The sequence below is a fragment of the Caretta caretta genome, chromosome 2 (genome assembly GCF_965140235.1).
Source record: "Caretta caretta isolate rCarCar2 chromosome 2, rCarCar1.hap1, whole genome shotgun sequence".
NCBI classification, from domain to species: domain Eukaryota; kingdom Metazoa; phylum Chordata; order Testudines; family Cheloniidae; genus Caretta; species Caretta caretta.
The window spans coordinates 161,525,733-161,545,100 of record NC_134207.1 but is presented as its reverse complement, the minus strand read 5'-3'; the positions used below and the strand labels follow the sequence as shown (position 1 = coordinate 161,545,100).

The 19,368-nt window shown below is 43.3% G+C and overlaps 2 long non-coding RNA genes across 3 annotated transcripts in view; one reads left to right on the top strand and one right to left on the bottom strand.

Annotated features, from left to right (window-relative positions):
• LOC125631890 (uncharacterized) overlaps positions 1-19,368 on the bottom strand; it is a 442,082-nt gene that overhangs the window by 81,260 nt on the left and 341,454 nt on the right. The window lies entirely within an intron of this gene.
• The window catches only part of LOC125631889 (uncharacterized), a 66,792-nt gene continuing 56,763 nt past the window's right edge, over positions 9,340-19,368 (top strand). For both annotated transcript variants that reach the window (XR_007355093.2, XR_012667124.1), the window contains exon 1: positions 9,340-10,192. This is a non-coding gene — a long non-coding RNA (uncharacterized LOC125631889). The remainder of the gene's footprint in view (positions 10,193-19,368) is intronic.

Below are 19,368 nucleotides of genomic sequence, written 5' to 3'. Positions count from 1 at the left end.
CCACAATAATACGAATAAATAATAATAATATAGAGTGATTTTAACTTGCCGTCTGACCCAATTAATATTTAATTATACAATTATTTAAATAAAATGAAAGGGCTTTAACAAAAGAGATTGAAAGCGTCCTATACCAGTGTGTCCCAAGGTCCAGCAGTTGGAGCACTCTGCTGAGAGGTGGGAGATCCATGTTCATATCCCTTCTCCTCACCAGGCAGAGTGAGGAACTGAACCAGTATCTCCCACATCCAAGGAACCATTACGAAAAGATTATAAGGGAGTTGTCCTGCTCCCAGCGGTGTGCGTGGAGTTAGGTGCCTGCCTAATTCATTCTTGCAAGCAACAGTTTAGTCTTCTCAATTGCCTGACTGCAGGAGAGGGTTCCTGGTGGTGGATTGCAGAGGTAGGTGCCTCCTAACAGGCTGGATTCAGGCACCTAACTCTGTGAGAGGGGCAGGCTTATGGAGCTGAGGCGCCTAACCCAAGCATTGTGGATCACAGTATTTTTCCTAGGTGCCTAAGGTGCTGGAGTAGGGGAGTCATCACCGTGCAATTTGTTTTGATATCGCCGTGGGATGCGGCTTGAAGGATAAGAGAGTGGTGACTTTTAGTGGGGCAGTGTTTGAAACAATGAGGAAAATGGCTCACGTGCAGGCTCAGCAATTATGCCATCAAAGGATCTATTGGAATGAATTAGAAGAATGCCAGGTCACTTGTCTGTGCAGTCTGCTCCCAGAGCTTTCCATCCCTCAATCCTGACGCCTCCGTCACTCCCGTTATCCAACTCATTTCTGCCCTCCTTGTCTTATGCAAACCAGTTTCCCCTACCTACAGCCACCCCATTCATTAATTTCTGCCCACACTGCTAGTCCCTCCTTCCTCTCTTCTGGCCCTTCCCACAAAAGGCCAACACTCATTCCTGGCTTCTCCCTTCACTTCTGCCTTCCTCTGCCCAGCTTTACACTCTCAACACATGCCCCATCTCATCAGCCACCCCCCTCTTGCTTTGAGAGGATCAGGAAGGGAGGTGCTCATGGACGGGAGCCAGAGGTATATTCTATATGTCTTCCCACAGGCCTAGATGTGGGGGAGTCACATGAATCTCTTCTCCCACCCCTCTCAACCACAGGTCTAGGAAACTAAAGATAATAGGAGCAAAGAAGGAAATAGGCATGAACGTCTGCTCAGAGAACTGATGGATCTTGTCCAGCTCCACTAGCAGTTACAGGGCTTCTTTAGGTGAAAAAGTAAATCAGCTTTTTTTCCAAAATCCTATTTTTACTAAAATTTAGTTTAATTATAAATTATGCTTTTATATGTGAAATAAGAAGCTGGCTTCAAAGTAACCCATTTACAGCTTCTGGCAGTGCTGGTATACATTGGTGCCCCCCTAAGCCAGGGTCACACAAAGTGTCTTTCCACTCCCAGGTTTTGAGTCTTTCCCTCTCAGTTGCTAACTCAGAATAACACCACTACTGCTTTTCTGGCTGACAGAGCTGAAAATTAAACTCACTTTTCAGCTCTAGCAGGTTACCCACCTGACTCCAAAGCTGTCTGTCAAGCTTTTATTTTCTTTTCATTGGCAAAAGAAATTCCTAATAGTGAATTTTAAGGCCATTAAATGTACAACTGGCATCGTCATGCTGGGTTCTCAGCCTTTAAACACTGTGGGATTAACTGTTACTCTGATCAGAGACAGCAAAATAGACACACAAAGGTTTCCAGTTTCTGCTCACAAAAGCGCATTTTTCAGTACAGATGGGAGCAGGGAGGTCAGGAATTGTGGGATAAGTGCCAGCTGTAGACCTAAGAGCCTTAGAAGTCTGCCTATGAAATATTTTCTCACTCAAAAGGATGGTTTGGATTGGACAGAGCCTCTCGATACCTGTGAAGGCTGGGCCACTGATGACCATGCCCTTCTTCCATGTTCAGCAGCGAGTCAGGGGAAGGATTGTAGCCCTATAGCAAATGAATTTTCCAGCACAGGAAACTCCAGAGGAGTCAATTAGCTAGAGTGGTTACCTACAAAAAGGATGGAAAACCTCAAAAGAAAGTACTGAGTGAACTTGTTCAATTGCCTTTAACCACAAAGCTGGATTACTTATTCTTTTATTGGCAAACAGCTTCCCAAACCTTCCCTACATCACTGTACTGCTTTCCCCACAATCCCCTAGAAAAATGGAAAAATAGATGATTGGAGTACCCTTTATTTATTTATAAGACGCTTAGGCAGTTTACTGGAACAGCATCTGTAAATTAAGTCAGCTGATCAAAACCACAATTGGGGGGACCCAGCCCATATTAAAACAGAGGAAAATTCTAGAGGATGGTGGTTTTGATGAGTTATAGCTTTCCATTGGCCATTTCTTTCAAGGCAGACAAAGAGCTACAGTTTTAGCTGAAACAGCTCCAATTAATGCTACCTCATGTCTGAGAGATTTTGGCTTAGCAGCGAGAATCACAAGTATGACCTATTGTGGCTTTTACCTCATGTAAGTTGACCCAGTGCAATTGTTTCTTTCCAGTAAGCTTTCCATCTGTATCCACATCTCACCATTCACATCAGTCCTTGTTTTGTACTATTTAAATCAAACTCAAAACCCACACAAGAAGTCTAAGCAATGCAGATTTGTTATTTGAACAAACTATTTCTCCTTGCTGCCTTCCATGGATTTATTCGCTAAACAAATTTCTACAAGTCCAGAACACCTTAACATATACCAGCCTCTGAATGAAGTCTGGGAAGAGGATCCTGAGGTATATCTTTTAGTTTGAGCTTAAAAATTAAATACTTCAGCAAGTGAAAGAATGGCATGACACTTTGATTGATATCAGTCATATTAACAGCTGTGAAGCTTTGGGACTTAGCTGGGGAAGGATGGGCTGCAATCTATTAGTTTTTTATTTGTCCATTCATAGTTGCTAAGGATTTAATGGCAATTGAAATGATTTTCAGATAATGTTGGAGTACTGAATAATAGCTTGATTGAAAGTAACTATTCAGTGTCAACAGGATAATTGTGCAGTGGATGATTTAGAAGTGAGAAGAAATTCAGACCACACAACACAGGGAGTGACACAGAGAGTAAACTTAATGTGCTTTCTTCACCTCACACATTTTTCCTCTCCACGCCCAACTTTTCTGCTGGTTTCTGACTCTGAAAAATGCTCATTAACAAGTACATTGTTGTTGTTGTCGGGCACAAGAGCAAACTATCCCACTGTGTAGGAAAGATAGGAAGTATGGCAAGAGACCACCCTGGCTTAACCAGGAGATTTTTAATGACGTGAAACCCAAAAAAGAGTTTTACAAAAAGAGGAAACTAGGTCAAAACACAAAGGATGAATATAAACAACTAACACAAGTATGTAGGGACAAAATTAGAAATGTCAAGGAACAAAATGAGATTAAACTAGCTCGAGGCATAAAGGGTAACAAGAAAACATTCTACAAATACATTAGAAGCAAGAGAAAGACCAAGGACAGGGTAGGCCCTTTACTCAATGAGGGGGAGGAGGGAACAATAATGGAAATGTGGAAATTTCAGAGGTGCTTAATGATGTCTTTGTTTTGCTTTCACCAAGAAGGTTGGTGGCAATGGGATGTCTAACATAGTGAATGCCAGTGAAAATGAGATAGGATCAGAGGCTGAAATAGGGAAAGAACAAGTTAAAAATTACTTATACAAGTTAGATGTCTTCAAGTCACCAGGGACTGATGAAATGCATCGTAGAATACTCAAGGAGCTGACTGAGGAGATATCTGAGCCATTAGTGATTATCTTCGAAAAGTCATGGAAGACAGGAGAGATTGCAGAAGACTGGAAAAGGGCAAATATAGTGCCCATCTATAAAAAAGGAAATAAGGACAACTTGGGGAATTACAGACCAGTCAGCTTAACTTCGGTACCCAGAAGGATAATGGAGCAAATAATTAAGCAATCAATTTGAAAACATCTAGAACAGGGGTTCTCAAACTTCATTGCACCATGACCCGCTTCTGACAACAAAAATTACTGGACGACCCCAGAAGGGGGGACCGAAGCCTGAGCCCACCAGAGCCCCGCCACCCAAGCCAAAGCCCAAGCCCCGCCGCTGATGTTCCCTGTAACCTGAGCCCCATGCAAGTCTGTCAACCTCTTTAAAATGGGATCATGACCTACTTTGGGGTCCCAAACCACAGTTTGGGAATCCCTGATCTAGAAGATAATAAGGTGATAAGTAACAGTCAGCATGGATTTGTCAAGAACAAATCATGTCAAACCAACCTGATAGCTTTCTTTAACAGTGTAACATAAGCTTTGTGGATGGGGGGAAGCAGTAGATGTGCTATATATTCACTTTAGTAAAGCTTTTGATACTGTCTTGCATGATCTTCTCATAAACAAACGAGGGAAATAAAACCTAGATGGAGCTACTATAAAGTGGGTGCATAACTGATTGGAAAAGCATTCCCAGAAAGTAGTTATCAGTGGTTCATGGTTAAGCTGGAAGGGCATATTGTGTAAGATCCCACAAGGCTCAGTTCTGGGTCTGGTTCTGTTCAATATCTACATCAGTTATTTAGATAATGGCATAGAGAGTACACTTATAAAGTTTGCGGACGATAGCAAGCTGGGAGGGGTTGCAAGTGCTTTGGAGGATAGGGTTATAATTCACAATGATCTGGACAAACTGGAAAAATGGTCTGAAGTAAATAGGATGAAATTCAATAAGGACAAATGCAAAGTACTTCATTTAGGAAGGAACAATCAGTTGCACACATACAAAATGGGAAATGATTGCCTAGGAAGGAGTACTGTGGAAATGGATCTGGAGGTCATAGTGGATCACAGGCTAGATATGAGTCAACAGTGTAACACTGTTGTAAAAAAAAGCAAACATCATTCTAGACTGTATCAGCAGGAGTGTTGTAAGCAAGACATGAAAAGTAATTCTTTCGCTCTAGTCCGCGTTGATACTCAGCTAGAGTATTCTGTCCAGTTCTGGGTGCCACATTTCAGGAAAGATGTGGACAAATTGGAGAAAGCCCAGAGAAGGGCAACAAAAATGATTAAAGAAAACATGACCTGTGAGGGAAGATTGAAAAAAAAATCTTTTTTTTTTTTTTAGTCTGGAGAAGAGGAGACTGAGAGGGGACATGATAACAGTTTTCAAGTACATAAAAGGTTGTTACAAGCAGAAGGGAGAAAAATTGTTCTCTTTAACCTCTGAGGGTAAGACAAGAAGCTAAGGGCTTAAATTGCAGTAAGGGCAGTTTAAGTTGGAAAAACTTCCTGTCAGTGTGGTTAAACACTGTAATAAATTGCCTAGGGAGGTTGTGGAATCTCCATCTGTCAAGGTTCCTTCCCCACTCTGAACTCTAGGGTACAGATGTGGGGACCTGCATGAAAGACCCCCTAAGCTTATTCTTACCAGCTTAGGTTAAAAACTTTCCCAAGGTACAAACTTTGCCTTGTCCTTGAACAGTATGCTGCCACCACCAAGCGTTTTAAACAAAGAACAGGGAAAGAGACCAACTGGAGACGTCTTCCCCCAAAATATCCCCCCAAGACCTACACCCCCTTTTCTGGGGAAGGCTTGATAAGAATCCTCACCAATTGGTACAGGTGAACACAGACCCAACCCTTGGATCTTAAGACCAATGAAAAATCAAGCAGATTCTTAAAAGAAGAATTTTAATTAAAGAAAAGGTAAAAGAATCACCTCTGTAAAATCAGGATAGTAAATACCTTACAGGGTAATCAGATTCAAAACAGAGAATCCCTCTAGGCAAAACCTTAAGTTACAAAAAGACAAAAAAACAAGAATATACATTCCATCTAGCACAGATTATTTTACCAGCCATTAAACAAAAGGAAATCTAATGCATTTTCTAGCTACATTACTTACTAACTTAACAGGAGTTGGAAGGCTCATCTGTTCCCAGCAAAAGCATCACACAGACAGACAGAACCATTTGTCGTTCCCCCCGCCCTGTCCAGATTTGAAAGTATCTTGTCCCCTCATTGGTCATTTTGGGTCAGGTGCCAACGAGGTTACCTTAGCTTCTTAACCCTTTACAGGTGAAAGGGTCTTGTCTCTGGCCAGGAAGGATTTTATAACACTGTATACAGAAAGGTGATTACCCTTCCCTTTATATTTATGACACCATCATTGGAGATTTTTAAGATCAGGTTAGAGAAACATCTCTCAAGGATGGTCTAGATAATATTTAGTCCTGCCATATGTGCAGGGGACTGGACTAGAAGACCTCTTGAGGTCCCTTCCAGGCCTATGATTCTAAGATACATCTGGGGTATAGCAGATGTAACTGTCCTTGCATCACTAGAAAGTCCAAGGTGAGATCTCTAGGGAGGGGTTTTGAACAACAGCTGGGTCTAGTGTTACACAGGCTGATAAATCCAGGAGCAACTCCAACACAGCTTCTCGCAAACTAAAAGCACAGAATGTAATAAGTTTATTATTAGGAGTCCGGTGGAACCTTAAAGACTAACAGATTTATTTGGGCATAAGCTTTCGTGGGTAAAAAGAAGTTTATTATTGTCCTTTTTAAAAGGATGAGGCCCAAGTATCTGGGGTGATACCCAGAGTCCATGATGAGCATTACCTGTAATACTTCTCATCCTCATCTGCTTCTGAATTATATTTGAAATCAGCATTTGTACACTTGCCTGGTGAGATTCAGGTGATGGATCAAGCTTCTCACAATTATGTATAGCCTTCAGAGCTGCTGTCAAATGAACTACATAAATAATTTTGAGAATTGCTGTTCAAATGAAAATTCTGAGACAATGTTTCATTGGCTATTGTCAGACCACTCATTAAAACCAAAGCTCTAACACTGGAAGAAGTAAATTTGATTACTGGTGCCTCAGCTGGATTTTTGATGCTCGTGTGAATGTACCAATGGGTAGAATGCATGGTCAGGTGACCACCAGCATCTTTGCTACACATCTAGCATAGTTGTGGGAATTGCTATGATTAATATTAAATTTCTTCTTGCTCTGAATGGGTAAGTATTAAGCCCACTGGGAGGTGGATTTCTCTTCCTGGGCCAATTAAAAAGGTGTGAATCAGTACTGGAGTGCACACTCTACTATTGCGGACAATATTTGACTTAGAAGGTCATCCCTCTTACTAGCTGTAGCACAGAGAAATTTAGCAAGCTAGACTTTGAGAGTCCAATTAAATTACCCAATTGTCCAGTTCTGGATGAGAGATCACACCAATTTGTGTTTGTAAGCAAGTCAGTCTAAGAGATGTCACTAAATCAGACTCAAATTCCCTTTTTGCTCAGCGAAAGATAGCCACCTGGTAGTATGTCTATAACAAATGCCTGGCAATTGTTGAACCTCTCTGGTCCTTCACAGCATATACTGTGAGCTGGCATACTAAGTAGTCTTGATCTAGTGAAGCTGTTATTGTTCGTTAGTAATATGCTTTTTCAGAAACTGGAAAAGAATACTACTGAGAAGTAGGGCCAGACTGGTCTCTGTGCATGTGGAGTGATGGCACAAAGAGCTCTGGCTTCAGGAAAAGGCCAAGGGCCATGTCAGGTCCTGCATGCAGGAAAGTGTAGACTTTGCACGCCCAGGATGCAAATCACCCCAAAAGGCTCAGAGAGGAGGTGGTGGGATGTGGAGAAAGGAGCAGACTGCACTGTACCAAACTGACTGTACAACCTGGGCATTCCCTCTGCACACTGGGAAGCTTGGCGAGGGACTGCACTTCCTAAAGTACAGTCCCTCTGGTGAGCCCCTCCCCCCACCCCACTCCTGCACAGTGTGCCTGCATCTCCTCCAAATTCAGGTCAGTGCTTAAAAGCCACGATCCAGCCCTTAGCGGGAACTGTTTTCGAAGAACACACTTACTGGCCAGATTGATGGCATGGCAAAAAGCACACTGGGACTAATCCTTTATTCCTTACACACAAAAACCTCTCATTGACTTCCACAGGAATGTAGGATTGGGCCTCATGACCCTGGTGACCTGCATCTGAAGAGGTTACGTGGCTGAAGTACCAGAACAGGAGGCTGGTGAAGGGTTAGGTTTGTCTCTATTAGAGAGCTGAACCTTGTATATAAAACCAGTTCACGCAGAAATGGTTCAACAAGCCCACGCAAGCCCTGCTGAATCAGTGCAAGTTTTGCCCCATGCCCACACCAGTACTCACCTGAACAGATCTGGTGGCAGTGCCCTCTGGGTAATTATCTACAGTTTCCAGAAAGCGTTGCTTTCTGGAAGATTGTGCAAGGCCACAGAGCAGCAGTGAGAGGATAAGTTGAACCATTTCAGCTTGTCAGTGTCCTCAGTGGCACTGAACTGGTTACATTTCTAAGAGCTTATTACATTTACTGAAAAAGTATTTTGTCCTAATTGGCTATTAGGACATTTGGGTGTTGGCATGTGGATGCAACACGTTTTGCTTCTCTAACACAGACCACGCCTCAGTGAGAAAATGACACACATTATTAAAATAAGACTTTTTTTAAAAAAAGACTTTTTCAACCAAAAGGCTCCAAACCGCCTGGGGGAGGCAGGGGGCAGGGAGTTCCCTCCAGACCCCACTTCCAGTCATTTGTAAGTTCCTCCCAGAGGCGACAGTTCATAGCACAGGAGGGGTTCTCTGACTAAAACACACAAAAGCAAGGTCTCCTCCCCTCTCTTTCGCTTATGAGAGGGGCGACTCTGTATGAAAACAAAGAAAGGCAAAGGTGGCCTGGCTATCAGGCAGTCTTCCCGGATTCCGCCCTTTGAGCTTAATCTATCAGCACATTTATTGTCTTTAATGGCGTCTACCTCCAGCCCCTCCTCTTGGAGCATATTGCAGTGCAGCTGGGCCCTGTGGCTTCTGAAGCAGTGAGGCCTGCTGCTATCACCCTCTCTGCTGGCCTGTCTCTGTTGTCAGCAGTTTCTGAGGCAGAGCAGTCCTTCTCCTCACCTGTGGCAAGTTTCCCCGTTTTAAGCCCCCCCCAGGCAAAACAAGCTTTGCAGGTGCGCCTTGTTAGAGCTGAACAGGCCCAGAAGAGCTCGTTAGTCTCCTGTCCACCAGAGAGAGGGCATCTCCCTTCACACCTCCCCACAACACAGGGGTGGAATCAAATGTGACATTGTAGACAATGGAATTACAGAAGTAAACACCACATTTGGAAAAAGTCTCAGCCAGAGACGACTCAAACCTGCTGACACTGAGGGGGAGCACCATGTAGAGGGGGAGACATGTGACCGACCCACGTGTCACCTCTGGGAGGAACTTCCAGCCCCACGTCCCTGGGCCAAGGCAGCCAATCCCCCCGGCTCCTGGGGGGCTGGGGCCACAGCCTAGAGAGACTCACAGCACCACAGTGTCTCTCTGGAGCTCCCATGCCCTTGTGGACACCTTGCGGGGCGCAGGCAATGCCCCTACCTCTGGCTGAGCACAGACGCCTTGCCCAGTGACCCCCCACCCTGTCCAGGGCTGCCGCGAGAGGATTTTGGTACGATTTTTAATTTTATATAGTTTAAAGATCCCAAAGTAATGTTAATTAGAAGGCCAAACTGCTCAGCATGTCCTGGGACAGAGAGTCTGTTCTCAGAAGAGATAAGACTTTGCAAAAACAACTGTTCCTCGGAACAGCATACAGAGACTCCTACTCTTCTCTCTTTCTTTATCTTGCTTGTTATGTGTGTCATATGGTAACGGGCTTAAGCAGTTTCGCTACACCCTAAGAGTTGGTAGAGTCAGAAGAGATATATGTTAAAATAAAACTCGAAAATGCATGTGAATGGATGTTGTGTGTAAATAGAAGATGAATGGTTAGGAGTGCCAGCCTAAGAGTTACCACTTCAGTGTCGATTGCTGAAGAATGCGCTAAGTGGAGATAACCGGATGACCCCCGGAGGGCAGACTGGAATCCACCCAACAGCCTCAAGGATGGGAAAACTGAAGAACAAGATAACATCTGGCAGCATGGAACCATCAGCGATGTGCCATCTGCTGATTGATTCAGCAACAGCATGATAAAGCCACCTCAATAGACTAGCATAGGAATAAAACGTCTATAAAAACAGACCCAAAAGATTAAGAACTTTGAGTCTAGTTCTACAGCCACCCTCCAGGAGCATCAGATGCGCATCTGACAAAGACTCGGCTCCACCTTCATGCCCAGGTTACCTGGCCAGTAATTTGGCATGAGCAACCTCTAGGCTGGTAACTGTAACAACTTTGCAGAACTTGTATGGGTATGTGTGTGGGAGTGAATGGGATTACTTGCTTTGCCTCTTTTGGTATTTTGTGTGAGTGCATGGGATAGAATGTTTATGATTACTTATTTACTCTGCCTCTTTTTGTATTCACAATAAACACGGTATTTTGTCTTATCCCCTTTTAAAAGATCCTGTTGGGTTTTATTTTATTGGTATAACAGCCCAAGCACAGAGCAGAGGGGGCAGATCGCTGCCTCCCCAGCCGGGTTCTCACAGGCGGCCACCGCGCTGCACAGAGCCAGTAACCCTGAGCAGCCACCCTCAGCCAGCATGAGAAATGGCTCCGTCCTGTCCGGAGCTGAACGTGCTGGGGGGAGGCGCAGTGGAAGAAGGACAGAGCCCCTCTCCCTTCTTCCCTCTCCCATCCCCGCCCTGGCAGGCCAAGCAGAGCAAGCAGTGCAAGGACAGCTCAGCGCTTGCAGAAATCTGGGGCAGGGAGGGGCGGCACTTGACCCTGCATGCTCCCTCCCCGACGTGTCGCCTCTCTTAGCATAATAAAAGTCACTCAGTTTAGATACTGACAAGGCAAAGCTGTAATAACTACAACAAAAAATAATAAAAAACCCTCCTGCCCCTGCTCCCCCCTTCAGACTTTCAATGGGCATGTTCCAGTCCCAGGGTGGAGGAGGTAATTTTGCAAATAAGTCATGACAGTGCTCAGCTCAGAGACATTTGGACAGCACCAATAGCAAAGGAAACAAGACCAGACTATATTTCATGCTGAAAACCAAAAGGCAAACAAACACAACCCTCTTTCATGGAAATAGCCCTGGTCAGCTGTGTAACTGAACAGCAAAAACATTCCTCTGTTCTTCAGAGACCCTTGGAAGGAATCCAGAATTATATTTACTTAGCCTATTTTCTCTTATTAATGTAACCACATTTATGTATTACCTTACTGGGTTCTCTCACTTTTTCCCAATTTGTTTGCGCACTCTTTCCCTCCAAGTGATGGGATCCCGAGGGAATAGTAAAGAAACCTATTAAAATAATGGCCCAGTTAATTCTCAGTCACAATGGAAGTATCAGAGAAAATATGTATAGCATTCACATTAATAGCAGATGGGTTCATCCTGATTATTGCAGTGCATCATTCAAAAGCACCCCAGACTGCAATAAACTAATCAAAACAATTTGACCAATCATCAGTATTCAGTGATCTAAGAAATGCTCTCTGTGAACCATGCAGATGTGCTTCTCCAGCACTGTAGAATCACACTCAGAACGCGAGCTGTTTGGTCAGCTAAGTTATTGCTTTAGTATGAATAGAACCCCTTCCCACCCCCCCAAATTCTAAACAACTGCCCCAAAGAGGTCTCGCTCTCTATTATTTGCAAAAATGGTTATGCATAATCACTTCTGAGTACGTTGTGCTTTTTATTTCTATTGGCCACATTCGGTGATGTTGCCAGTGATGCTTGGGGTGATTAGGGTTAATGAATGAGAGTAATCAATTACGGTTATCACAACACTTTTGACTGGGACAGACAGGAGTGCTTTAAACACAGCAGATGATTTTTCTGTAGTGTTTTCTAATGTAACCTCTGAGGGCTTGTCTTCACATAAAGTGGTGCAGCTGTGCCACTAGTGAAGATGTTAGTGTTCTAGTGAAGATGTTACTACACCTACTGGAGAACTCCTCTGGCATAGTTAATCCACTTCCTCAAAAAGCTCTCCCATTGTCATAGAACTGGGGATGGGGGGGGGGAGGGAGGGAGAGAGGTTAGGCAGTATAATTATAGCACTCAGGGGTGTGGATTTTCACACCCCTGAGCAATATAGTTATAGGGATATAGGTCTGTAGTGTAGACTTAGCCTGAGACATGTTAGTTGCTGACACTGAATTGTAAGGATATCCTATTGCTATAGGTCAACCTAGAAAAAGTCATTGTAATTTCAAGATGCTGTTTAAAGAAAAACAGAGGGAGTAAGAACCCTACTATGCATAGTGCTCACTACAATCCTACTCTTTCCAATCAGAGGAATGTTACTGATGGAAGAAGAGATCAGTTGGATAGATCCTTCTGACCGATCCTGGTCCATGCTAGGTCTGGTCCTAGGTGCTATTGAAAGAAAAAGAATAACGGTGATAATGACTGGCTAGCTATGTAAATTAGTTTGGACACAAATGATAAAAGTGATGGGGTTCTTTGTACCTTGCTAACTTTGATCTATTTTTAATGTGACAGTTGGGGTATTTTATATTTGAAATAGCATTTTTAGTGGTTTTAAAAATCTGATAGTTGTTCACACATATTCACCTGCTTCATTACTAATAAAAGAGGTTTGTAGTTTGTGATGAGGATTTTTATAAGGAAATGACTTTTTGGAGCCAATATCGATTTTTTAAAATGGATGCATAAAGAACTTTACTTTACCCCTCTTAAACCATGTTTAACCCTGGTGAAGTTGTACATTTGGGATTTATATTTTCATAAAGATCTAGGGTAAAATTTTCAAAAGTGCTCAAGGGCTAGATACACAAAATGTACTTCGGTGGCTAACTGACTCCTTAGTCACCCAGGTCCACTGACATTCTCAAACCACAGCTCAGCTGCCTCTTAACCCTACAGACAACTATGTTTCGGCTGGTAGGCATGCACAAAGCCACTTAACTCCTCATGCTGCCTTCCAGTTAACAAGCTGCTTGGAGCCCTCCATCTAAGTGTTCCCCCGCTTATCTCACCTTGGGGGGCCTGATCCAGGAGGCATGCTCTCAGCAAGCCTACCTAGCACAAAAGATAGTCGGGGTGAGCAGCTCAGGAATTACTGTGTGCATATACGTCCAATAGCTCAATCTCTGCTGTGCCTGATTTAGAGTGGATACTTGATTTCAGGTCTCTCACATCCCAGTTGAGTACCCTGACCACCAGGCTGTCGGGTCTCTCTCTCAATCTCTCCTGTTGGAGCTGTTCTGCTTTGCATAAGTAATTACATATTAATGGGAGCAGGGTCTGGAACCTGGTTCTCCCACATCCCTGGTGAGTGCGCTAACTACTGGGCTAAAGAGTCAATCCCCAGATCCCCACAGGGAAGGGCTCACCTGGCATATGTGCCTAACTCCAGGAGCGGGTTCCCGGCTGAGAATGCCAAGTAGAGATAGGTGCCTAAGTAGTCTGAGAATCTGGACCCTAGACCTGACCGCTTTCTTCTCCTTTTCACTCTTGGCTGGTTTAGGCAGCTCCCCACTCTGCTTGTTGGCTTCTGAGGATCCCTTTCTTAGGCACCTAACTCTCTCCATGCATTGTATGGGAAGCCTGGGCACTTCACTCAAGGCAAAGAATTCCACGGCGCCTAGGAGTTAGGCATTGCAATGCCCAAGTCCCCCTTGTGAATCTAGCCCAAAGTGACTTAGGAGCCTAAGTTCAAATTTTTTTAAAGTGACTTTGAAAAATGACACTTAGGCCTCTAAGTCCCAACGGCCCATATATTTAAAGTCATATAGGCCTTGCGGTGCACACTGTTTTAATGCCTGGATTTAGGAGTCTAATCTCATTTTAAAAAGGGATTTAGATACTTAGGAGCCTAAATCCCATTGACTCAGGCTCCTAACTGCCTAAATTCCTTTTGAAAATGAGATTTAGGCTCCTAAATCAGTTGGGTGTTGCAACATTGAACACTGCAATGCCAAATCACGTTTTAAAAACTGGGCCATAGGCACTTTTGATCATTTTACCCCCAGCCTAGATATTTTGCTTTGGCAGGATTTTATCAGATTTCAGCAGTTTCAATTTAATAACAGAAACACTGCTACCAAATGCAGCATGTTCATGAACCTGTCAATATTAACTGAGAATGACACACGTTATGCCAATAATCCTCTATTGTGATGAAATGTCTTCAAATTCCCCCTGGAAGATGTTTGCATAATTCCTTAAAAGGAATAAAAGCAAAAAGTAGAAATGTTTCCAAAGGCTAGATGTGGTGGCTAAAGACTCCACGTTGTTCTTTAGGACTGGATCAGGGGACAATCAATCCCCAGTAATATACAGCGGTAAATATCAAAGATGTTTATATTTCATATACCATAGACAGAAGGACTGATTGCAAAATAAATAACTTTACAACAACCTGAAGGATAGCAGCTCTTATGCACTGCTTTGAGTGTTGGGTGGAAGTAGGAGAAAAATGTTTCAGACTCCATAACTGGCAAGAAAAAGTTCACTCAAGAAAAATATTAAGAAGAGAATTAACGTCATTGGGCCAGATCCATCCCTGGTGCAATAGGATCACAATAGAATGAAATTTTCCCATTTGTTTATTAAGAGATGGTGGAAGAAACTTTGATGCAGCCATATTCCACCAGAATATGCAGTCTGTCTGAAATCAAAACCCCTTCACAAAATCAGGTTGATTTCACCAGAATTTTGTTTCTGAAGAACACCGGGGAAAAAAGTTGCATCAATGTCAAAATGTGTCATTTCAACATTTTTTGGAACGGAACATTTTGATTTTTCATTCTGAAATGACTTTGTTTAGGTGTTTTTATTGTGCATGATATAATACAAAACAAAAAAGTCAAAACTGAAACAAAACAATATTTTCCAACACAAAACATTTTGAGAGGCCTCAAACTATACTTTTTTCACAATTTTCCTTCTCATAGAATTTTGAAATTGTCGATTGTCATGGAGTTCAGACTAAAGCCAGATTTCAAATCCTTTGCAAAACAGAACTTTCATCCTCTAATGAAATGAACACAGCTCTAATATTTAATGACCAAGTACACTGAATACATGCCAAGCTGTAATGTAAGCATCAGCTAAAGATCAAATTTTGTTAAATCAGAAATGCCCAATGTACGTCTCTTTTTCTACTGTTGGCTCAGTGGACCATCAGAGTATAATAAAAGTTGCCTACTGGACTGGTTTATCTAGTCTATTCCCCTGTTCTTAACCGTTGCCAATACTTGATGTTTCAGAGGGAGGTGATCCCTGCCCCAACCAAAAATGCACTTGTCAAACTATGCAATATTATGAAGACATTTTCCTTACTGTCCTTCACAGAAGATAAATTTATGACACAGAACCTGATGTTTGATTTTCTTTGTATAATTGCTGCAAAAGTTATTAATGGTGATAAAATGAGCGAATACTTTAAATCTTGCAAAATATGATAACTTGCTACAGCACTGAAATCTGCAGAATTATTTCCTTTAATTTGTTTTTACTGCTTTTCCAGTTCATCGTGTATATACTATAGCCTTCATTATGTTGCATACCTGAAGCAAATCTTTATTTCCCCCTCCTTTTTTTCCTGACGGAAGCACATCAGGCAGCAATCTTCAATGAGCTGCCCGCAATTACTCCTAGATCTTTTCCCTTTGAGAAAGCTGCTTGTTCAGACACATCAGCATATATGAGAAGCTTAAATTATTCTCCCTTCCTTATATTATCCTGCATTTATCTAAGTTAAATTCCACCTGCCATTTGGCTTGTTTAATTAGGTCCTTGTGGATTTTCTTATGTGCCTCCTTCACTTTTTACTAAATTAAATATTAGTGTGTCATGGCTGAATTTCATCAAGTTGCGATCTATTGTCTTGAAGTCACTAATAAATATTGTCCAAAAGTGGTTTCAGTACTGATCTCTGCACCTTATGTTGCCTACACTTCGGTAAACAGCCATTAATTACAACTCTGTCTCTTGGTGTTCAGCCAGTTTTTTATTGGAGAAAGAATTTTACCCCTGTGTTATAATATAAAATTCCTTCTGGCAAAGGGACCTCCTCAAAAACCCTCTAAAAACAAGAACCAGAAACTGGATTGCTGGTTTGACCACATAACTGTATTTCCCAAATTGAAAGGTATTTTTCTGACTACTCTGAATCAGTTTCCCTGAATCAGTGGTATTAATTATTCACCTGTAATCCCCAAGGTCACTTTTAGCTCTATTTTGGAAAACAGGCACCAAGGCAGTGATTTATACCAGCCAGGAAAAGTTGCTCTTTTAAGGCATACGTTACATATGTTTGTCTGTAGCACCGCTAACTTGGAGTTTAGACCTCGCACAACTCTCAGATGAACATCATCTGGTCCTGGTGATTTACTGTAATTAAGTTTGTCAAGTTGCTCCATAATCTCTTCCTTAGAGATTTCTCCCTCTGTTATCACCACACCAAGAGTTCCCATAAAGAGTTCTCTTGGGTTGGGGATTTCCCCATCACCCTTTGTAGTGAGGATTGCTTCTAATAATTCATTTACTTTTCCTGCAACCTTGTCATCCTCCTCCTTTTAATTGCCTTCTCCCTTTGATCCCTCTGTGTCTAGAAGGTTCATGGACACAAGTGTGGTCTGCTTGCTTCAAATGCGTGTAAATGTTTCTTGTTCAACATGGATCTTTGGTTATTTGTTTGGCATAATTTATTATGGAACACTTCTACTGTATATAGAACCACAGGTGTGGATGTAACTTTAGCCAGGTCTTGGATGCATTAGGGATGTTTCCACCAGTGTAGTTGCACTGGTAGAAATGCATGGGCAAAGACTGGGGTGTACAGTAGGGGCTTTGCCCCCACTGCCCCCCCAACTTCATACGTTGATTTTTTCAGTAGTTTACAATTCAGATTAAAAAACCATTTTCTGTGCACCCCACGATTCCCAGTGTGAGGGGCAAAGCCAACTGCAACCCAAGAGCTTCTCCGATTCCTGCCCCTCACAGCAGGTATTGTGGTATTTGCAGAGAGTGAGGCAACAATGCTCAACTCGGGCTGCCAACCCTCCAGGATTGCTCTGGAGCCTCCAGGAATTAAAGATTAATTTTAGAGTAAAGATTATGTCATGTGATGAAACCCTCAGGAATACATCCAACCAAAACTGGCAACACTATAAACTGCATCCTTAGACTTAACCAGAGGTGACACATAACTGTTGATAGTGGGGGGGGGGCACAATTTAAAGGTTCGGCCAACCCCCAAAGGCTCGAGTCGCAGCCCCCAGGCACCTCTCACCACTTATCCTCAGTCCCCTCCCGGAAATTAACAGCCTCTCCCTGCAGCACCCAGATGTTGCTTCCTGCCTCTCCCCACAGGGCGCAGCTTGCAGCTCACCCAGCCTCCAAGGTCACTTGAGTGGCTTGGCTCTGCCAGCTGCCACACAGGGAGGATGCCTGGCCGCATCATGTGACCAACTGGGCCCGGCTCTGAGTCAACAGCATACCCATGCGCAGGAATGGGGCAGTCCCAGCCCATCCTCGAGCCCCTGGAGGCAGGGTGGTTTCCAGCCATGGCTTCTAAGGTCCCCCTGGCTGGGAACTCCTGTGCATTAGCCACCTCACAGTGCTGGTTAAATCCCCACTGGATCCCTGTTCAAGACCAGAACAAACTACAAGGCAGGCATCTGGCCCCATGGTGGGCCCAGCCCTTGAAGCCTCGGGCAGGCTAGGGTTGCCAACCTTCCAGGAGTGTCCTGGAGTCCCCCAGGAATTAAAGATTAATCTTTAATTAAAGATTATGTGATGTGATGCAAACTCCAGGAATTCATCCAACCAAAGTTGGCAACCTTAGGGCAGGCACAGAATTTGCTCCCCATATGTGGCCCAGTTGGCTGGGCTGGAGGATCACTGTGGGTCAGTGCTGGCATGAACTGGGTCTGCAAAGAGGGAGGACAAAAGTGGGCAGCTTGTTATTGCTGTCGTCTGTTTTGAAATAAACTACATTAAGGTAAATACAGTATTTCTGCATTAAGACAATGTTTATGTATCTCTAAAACCAGAGACACACGATTAATAGTTGCATGTAAATGCTTGGTTCTGTTTATTCAAGAATTTGCTTTTATGCTAATGTTGATTTTTAAGTGGTAGCTGGCAACCATGTCAAATAAGTTAAAACAAAAAAATAAGATTGATTAAATAATGAATGTAAACTGTATTTGTGATTTCAAGTACACTGTAATTTAAGTACCATTAACAAGCGGCAAATCTGGAAGTCAGACCTATACCTATTATTAATAGTAAAGCCCTCTGTCTCTGCCACTCCCCGACACAGAAGTCAAACTATGCCTATGTACAAATGGCGTAGATGCACTGCATTGGTGTGACTTATTCTGGTTTGGACATTTAAGGTCATAGGAGGACATTTCAGGCATAGGAGAAAGCATAGCCAAATGGATGGGAGAAGGAAGCAAAGAGGAGGGAGGCAGAATGTGAAGAGTGCAGCTCTCTCAAAGAGGAGAGCGATGGCTGACCAGAGATGCTGTATCATAGGCAGGGACAAAGCAGTGGAGGATTGCCATAGGGAGGCCAATGAGTGTGAGATTTCTGTGGGCGGGGATGCTAAACCAGGGAAGGGAGTCATAAAAGGGGAGGTGGGGAGAAGATGAGTTTGGAATTGGTATTTTAGCTAGATTAGGGTGAGCAAAGTGGAGGATGGGAAAGCAAGAAAGCCCTTCAAGTAGGCTTCTTAGCATATGCGCAACGTGCCTCAGGTGGCACATGACTAGGATCCATCATTGAATTTGGTCCACTGGTTGGCTTATTAGTGGAGGAAGATTATCAAGGCATAGACAAGGGCATTGGCATTGGGGATGGAAAGGAAGGGGCAGATGTATTGGCAGTGTTACAAAATAAGCAGCGAGATTTAGCTGCACAGACTGCTGCTGGGCATCAGGCAATATCTTTTGACCAGCTCACAGGGAACAAAATATACTGAGTACTTTTCAAAAGAAGAGGCAAACATGGGCAAATACTTTATAGGTGTCTAGGGGAGTTTTCCCCGGGAAAGTACTTATTCTGGTGTAATCTGGTTAGCCTTCTCCCGTTGGAGACACTGGATAGATTTCCACTGGCTCCAGTGAAAATAGGACTGGTCCCACAGTGCTCCTGAGGCTCTGACCATTACAACAGGGGAGCCTGGAAATGTGACTTTGAGGCTAACAGGGAAATATGCCAGTCATCATCTCTGCCTGCTTGTTGAGAGAGGGGGAAAGAATGGAACCAGATGGCCCTCATTTCCATCCTGTCCCCTTTTCCTTCCCAGAGGACCAGAGGTAGAATTAGGTAGTTGGCCTATCTTCCCTTAGCAACAGGGAGCTGGGGGCCATGTTTATAGTCTCCTAGGGCTGAGCTCAATTCAGACTCAATTCAGACAGATGTGCAGAGGTGACTGCAGGGTCACAGACCCTGG